General features: G+C 41.7%; 1 pseudogene; it reads left to right on the top strand.

Moving 5' to 3' along the window:
• The first annotated feature begins 2,577 nt into the window (after positions 1-2,577).
• Positions 2,578-3,746, top strand: LOC134626873 (E3 ubiquitin-protein ligase TRIM17-like; annotated as a pseudogene).
• Positions 3,747-7,223: the final 3,477 nt, after the last annotated feature.

The following is a 7,223-nucleotide window of genomic DNA, read 5'->3' as shown; positions in this document are numbered from 1 at the left end:
CCACTGGCAGATAGCGGAGGTGGCTGATATCCAGAAATCCTACCAGTGGCTGGACAAAGCTGGACCTAAAGACAGCACACCAGGCAGACCCCAGGTGCAGGCTGTGTAAAGATGCCCCTGAGACAATCCAGCACATAGCAGCAGGGTGCAAGATGCTAGCAGGCAGGACATACATGGAACGCCATAACCAAGTGGCCAGCATAGTGTACAGAAACATCTGTGCCAAGTATGGGCTGGAAGTCCCGAGGTCAAAATGGGAGATTCCCCCCTAGGGTGGTGGAGAATGACCGAGCTAAGATCCTGTGGGACTTCCAGATACAGACGGACAAAATGGTGATGGCTAACCAACCGGACATGGTAGACAAGCAGAAGAAGACGGCCGTAGTGATAGATGTAGCGGTTCCCAATGACAGCAACATCAGGAAGAAGGAACATGAGAAGCTGGAGAAATGCCAAGGCCTCAGAGAAGAGCTCGAGAAGATGTGAAGAATGAAGATAACGGTGGTCCCCGTGGTAATCGGAGCACTCGATGCGGTGACTCCCAAACTAGGCGAGTGGCTCCAGTAGTGCTGGGCGATATGACGATATATATCGTGTGGACGATAGAAAAGTGTCTATCGTGCCATTTGTCTTCTATCGTTTATATCGTACTAACCCAAATTTTATAAATTATTACATAAAATATATAATTAACCCTTTACAACCGGTCGGAGCAGGCACACTCCGTTTTACCTAACTATTTTTAAACCCCTGTAGAACTGGAACCACGTAAGGTAGCGCAATATTTTTTTTTTTTTGCATGTGAAACCGGAGGAGTTGTACTTACATCTTATGCCATTAGCTTGTCCAAGGTCACGGTTTCCTTCAACATATAACTTTGCAAAAATTGCATAAGAAGCACTTCCAGCAACAAAAACATAATATTCCAAACTTGCAGCAACAAAAAGATAATATTCCAGAAACACGCTTTGCCGATGGTCATAAGACTTCCTACGTTGGCATATACGTCAGCGCGAACTATCGCATGTCCGCCATTACCTGCCCGAAACCGGAAGTGACGTCATTTTCGCGAAAGGGCCTTATAAGCCTATGTTGGTGTTTTTAAAAAGACATGTTTGACTTTATGCTTTTCTGTATCGTTTCTGGGATGCTTAGAACTCAAATTACACTGTTGGAAATAGTTTATTTTGATGCATTATAATATTTATTTTCATTTTTCCTGTAGTATATAAAAATTAGTGTATCTCAAAAATAAAACTATGAAGACACTCAAAATAAATTTCTCGTGGTTGGAAACTTTTGTATTTACAGTTTTGAGGGATACACCTCTTAAATTTTTTTTTAACTAGAAATATATGTAAAAAACAAAAAAACGATTTTCAATTTTTTTGTAGTTTATTGCACTACACGTTTTTGCAATTTATGTAGTTACTATGGACTTAATGCATACATATTATTAAAATTTGGGCTATAACGGTTGTACTGATATATGGAAACTTGAAATACTCCCACAAATGGCACTACAGCATGTAAAAACATAAAGATAAGCTCTGGCGGACTTGGCTCTATGGTAGGTCTTAAAGGGTTAAATAGCCTGTGGCAAATATATTAGTGTTGTCTTCTCACTATACATGCTCTTAACTTTATGCAAGACAAAATAAAGTATAAAAAAAATGATATTTTTCGCAAAGAAACTCCGTCTCGTGGATTGCGAGCTGGTGCTGCTGTACGTGCACCCGGATTTGCGACATGCTTTACGGTAACTCAAAAACAAAGACTGCACCCTTGGCACTCGCTGTTTACAGACTGCGTACTTTCTAGATGACCACAGGTCAGGTCGTATATCGTGATATATATCGTTATCGTGATATAAAATAATTCATATCGTGATAAATATTTTTTCCATATCGCCCAGCACTAGGCTCCAGCAGATCCCGGGAACAACATCGGAGATCTCTGTCCAGAAGAGCGCAGTCCTGGGAACAGCTAAGATACTGCGCAGGACCCTCAAGCTCCCAGGCATCAAACATCACAGTTCAGTCATGCGAGCTCTGAAACAGGAGTGGTGCTCCCACTCCTTTATGCATTCCAAGGAAGAGGGAGGAATTCACAAACTGACCACCACACATCACGCGCCTCGCTAGGAAAAAGAACAGTGGGTATGCTGTTTTGTGCCCTTGGCATTATCAGCACCTGCAAAGGGAGTTGCCTTCTCCAACTGCTGAGCCTGAAATAAGTTCATCTAGTTTTAGAAACTTTCACTGAACAGTCTATTACAGTGTCACAACCAAGCATATGCATAAGCACTTAAATACTTTAAATGAGAATAATAGAAATTTTCTATTACACTACCCAGAAAGTGTCCAAGGGGAAGACACGTGCACGCATGTACAAAGACATGTACGAATGGTGGGACAGAAAAATGCATAATATCTACTACTGAGACACACATGTAAAGAGTACAAAACTGACACCTTTTTCTGTCTTTTTAAAAATGTAATCTAAATGTAATGTAAAACTTTTTTTAAAAAAATTTAATAAAATGTTTCTTTTCTTTTTTTCCCTCAGAGTGCAGACATGTCTGCTGTCAGCTATCTGCGATCTGAAGCTCAGTTTCTGTGCTCCATCTGTCTGGATGTGTTCACTGATCCAGTCAGCACACCATGTGGACACAACTTCTGCAAAAACTGCATCACTCAGCACTGGGACATGAGTCAGAGGTGTCAGTGTCCCATGTGTAAAGAGACTTTCTGCACTAGACCTCAGTTAAGAGTCAACACATTAATCTTTGAAATAGTTGCTCAGTTCAGACGTGAAGCTCAGCAGAAAGCCAGCAGCAGCAGCTCAGAGCAACAAGCTGCCAAACCAGGAGAAGTTCCCTGTGACGTCTGCACTGGAACCAGACTGAAGGTGCCGAAGTCCTGCCTGGTGTGTCTGACCTGGGTTAGGGTTAGACCGACCAGACATGTGTCTGTGTGCTCTGCTCTGTTTTAGACCACAAGAACCACGAGTTTGTTCCTCTGAGAGAAGAATATGAAGGAAAGAAGGCAGAGCTGGAGAAGACAGAGGCTCAAATTCAGCAGATGATCCAAAAGAGACGACTGAAGATTCAGGAGATCAAATAGTCGGTGAAGATGAGTAAAGATGCTGCAGACAGAGAGAAAGCAGAAGGTGTTCAGGTCCTCACGGCTCTGAAGGAGTCTGAGAGACGCCTGAAGGAGCTCATAAAGGAGATCGAAGACAAACAGGAATCTACAGAGAAACAGGCTGAAGGTCTCATCAAAGATCTGGAACAGGAAATCTCTGAGCTGATGAAGAGAAGCTCTGAGGTGGAGCAGCTCTCACACTCTGTAGACCACCTCCACCTCCTCCAAAGCTTTTCGTCCCTGAAAGCTGCTCCACCCACCAAGGACTGGACAGAGGTCAGAGTCCGTCCACCATCATATGAGGGGACTGTGGGGAGAGCAGTGGCTCAGCTGGAGGAGACACTCAGGAAACTCATGAAGAAGAAGCTGGTTGAGGCTGCAGAGCTGAAGAGGGTCCAGCAGCAATGTTCCCTCTAATGTTTCATGTGTCTGAGCGAACACACAAACTCCCTGAGCGGTCCCTTGGACCACTGTGAGCAACAGCAGACGTGTGCACTGTGGTCACGCCAGCATCCAATCCATCCAAGTTACATGGTTTATTAAAATAATCAAATTACAGCATTTACATTTATGTTAGACTACTTTTAATTAACTGCTTTAGCCCACTTACAATGAAAATTAAAACAAATCTTGTTCATGACCTGTGTAGTATGTTAACACTATTGGAAGGAAAAATAACTTGAACTCCAATTTTGAAAACACAACTTTCTTTTTTTTCTTTTTTATAAAGCTCTGACTTGTATTATGAGTGTGAGTCTGTGGTCTGGGAGAGAGTCCTGTAACTCTCTGTCTGCAAAATACAGTATATAATGACCAATGTTGGGCAATTAATTATATAGTTACTTCTTCAAAAAAGTAACTCAGTTTGGCAAACATCAAAATTTTTTGCAGCTGTTTACCTAAAAATGCAGCCAAGGCGTTTTTTTTAAATAAACATTTCAAACTATTTACAGAACAATCAGCTGTTCTGCATCAAATTTGATGCCACACAAATTATTTGTGCCACTCCAAAAAACAATTTCTTGGAGAAGAACATCACTAGCCTGATACCTGCAGGCCTGACAACAGGAGATGTATCACTCCTGTAACACCTGTAACATTCAGCAGTCGCCTCATTGTTCTGACACACACAACAAAACTATTGACTACACTACACACTAACTACACACTAACTACACACTAACTACACAAGATTTGCGCTAAACGTGGCAAATCTCTCACATCTCAAAACATCGCCGTCACTAGTGATGTTCGATTCGTGAACGAATCGTTCAATACTCGAGAATCACTTTACTGACTCGTGAATAATGATTCACAAGCGCAAATGACTCACTTACTCATCCCTGTTGCTGTTAGCAAACTAATTCCATTAGTAGAAATATAGCTTATAGTTAAAATTGTGGGGAAAAAAACAGCAGCCAGTTTATTAACAAAAACATTCCTGCTCTGAACTGGAAGAAAAAACCCTGAGTAGAAGCTCACATTAAGACAATAGCTCCTCGGTTCACAGTAGCATCGCTCAGCTAGCATGCTAACAGCACATTTGAGGTACTCACCCCCTCCCTTGCTGTGCTGAATCATAGCATAAGCGAATCACTCAGGATTCACTAACCCCCTCCCTCCTGGCTCTCAGCTCAAACGAGTTGAACGAATCACTGAATCACTCACCCCCTCCCTTCTGGCTCACAGCTCAAACGAGTTGAACGAATCACTGACTCACTGACTCACCCCCTCCCTTCCTGTTACGAATCACTCACTCACTCACCCCCTCCCTCCTGGCTCACAGCTTCTTCTTCTTCTTCTTGGTTGGCAACCAATGTTAAGGCACTTTATCGCCCCCTGGCTCACAGCTCAGTGGACATTTAGATGAGAAAATATATATTTGACACATTTAAGGAAAATACAAATAAAATAAAAATAAATAAATGTTCCCTTTAGAATTTTTTTGCTCTTTTTTGCTCTAAAGAAAATAGTTGTTTTCTTTTACAATCATTCATCTTAGCAGTAGGATTTACATTAAAAGATAAACAAATTAAGTTTGAGTGAAAATATACATTTTTGCACTCTCTGGTCAACTGACTCAGTGACTCAAATGACTCAAGAAACCCGATTCACTTTGGTGAGTGACTCATTAAAACTCGATTCAGTAAAAAGAATCGAATTTACCATCACTAGCCGTCACTCCTAAAACTTTTTTTTTTTTTTTTTTTGTCACTCCTAAAACTTCCCCCCTCCCTAAACAACAAATGCCATGTTTTGATTGGTCGACATGGTACATTTCTCCACCAATAGGAAAGGGTGGGGTTTTTTGGTTTTGTTTTTGCTCACAGGCGCAGAGTGCTTTCGAGCGTTTTCCTTATAAAACGCCGTTTTTACCGTTTCTTCCCGCAGTAAATATAAACAACGACAGTATTCAGGAAAACCAAACATTGCAGATATTTTTATCATAACTCTGGTTTTACGTGGCCGATCAACACAATTTAAAAACTGGTATAAAGTCCACACTTTTTCCTTCAGTCGTTCCGTCTGTCCTGCTCACATCTCCAATGGTTGTACACGTTGTCATTAACGTGGCTTCACTCCACATCAGCCACGCCGCTTTGCTAGCTAAAACACCGGTGTCGGCACATAAGGACGCTGTCATAGCCTGTCAACCACGTTGATTAGCTGCTTATATACGAATGTGAATGCATCACTGGCTGGACTATGGGATAAGGTGGCATCATTCTAATCCCATACGGGAGCAGCCAGTCACTTACTGACTAACACTGCAAAACAGAATTGTTAACATATTTACTTTAATTTCAATTCAGGTTAGATTTTTTTTTTGTGCGCAACGCAGATTTTTTCTGCGCAGAGACCGTGCCAGCAGTGCGCAATTGCGCACGCGCGCAGCTTAGAGGGAACATTGTCCAGCAGTATGCAGTGGATGTGACTCTGGATCCTGATACAGCTCATCCTAAACTCATCCTGTCTGATGATGGAAAACAAGTGTATCAGAGTAATGTGAAGAAAAATCTTTCAGACAACCCAGAGAGATTTTCTCAGTGTGTTAATGTTTTAGGAGAGCAGAGTTTCTCTTCAGGTAGATTTTACTTTGAGGTTCAGGTTAAAGGAAAGACAGCCTGGGACCTAGGAGTGGCCACAGAGTCGATCAACAGGAAGGGTCAACTCACAGTGAGTCCTCGACATGGTTTCTGGACTGTGTGGCTGAGAAATGCTAGCCCTCCAGTCTGTCTCTCTCTTCAGTCTGGTCCTGAGAAGGTGGGGGTGTTTGTGAGGAGGGTCTGGTCTCCTTTTATGATGTAGATGCTGCAGCGCTTATCTACTCCTTTACTGGCTGCTCCTTCACTCGGCAGTAAAAACTCTGCACCTCTGATCATCTGTCAGTCACACTGAGCTGATCAACAACTGATTTTATTTGATAAACTGATTTTGCATATTTGCAAAGTTTGCATATTTCATGATCATTAACATGCACATTTGCATATTAATGATCATGAAAACTGACCTCACGGCCCACGGTTTCAGTTATCATGCAAATGTCCTGTTTATAAGGTTGGAAACCTGCAGTCAGCTGAGACTGAAGAAGTCACTTGATGATGATGATGATGAAACGCTTCTCCCACTGAAAATGTTGGGTCCAGATGAACAGATTGATATTTTTGGGAGCCTACAGGAAGGTTTACATACCTACAAAGAACAGTTGTAAATAGAGAGCTGTGTGTCTCCTTAGTGTATTTCTCATGCCATTAAGTTTTTCTGTTATTCCTAGTTTTACATGTTTTCCTGTTGTAATTACATGAGTTTCAGCAATAAAGCTGCTTTTAAGTTACTCTGATCACTTCCCGAGTCCTGTATTTGGAGTTTAACTGAAACCTTGAAAACAGCCCTACAGTTTTATCACTATTTATTTTAAACTTTTCTGGCTATTGTGTGTACAGAGAGAATGACATGCAAACACCACCAAAAACAAAACCACCTTGGTGGAGGTAATTTAAAAACGATCAAGTTAAAAGGTTATTAGGTAAAGAAACTGTGAGTAAGGCCCAGGTGGACAATAGCTAGAGTGAACAA

Source organism: Pelmatolapia mariae, linkage group LG5 (assembly GCF_036321145.2).
Source record: "Pelmatolapia mariae isolate MD_Pm_ZW linkage group LG5, Pm_UMD_F_2, whole genome shotgun sequence".
Taxonomy (NCBI): Eukaryota; Metazoa; Chordata; class Actinopteri; order Cichliformes; family Cichlidae; genus Pelmatolapia; species Pelmatolapia mariae.
This window is presented reverse-complemented; position numbering and strand designations above follow the sequence as displayed.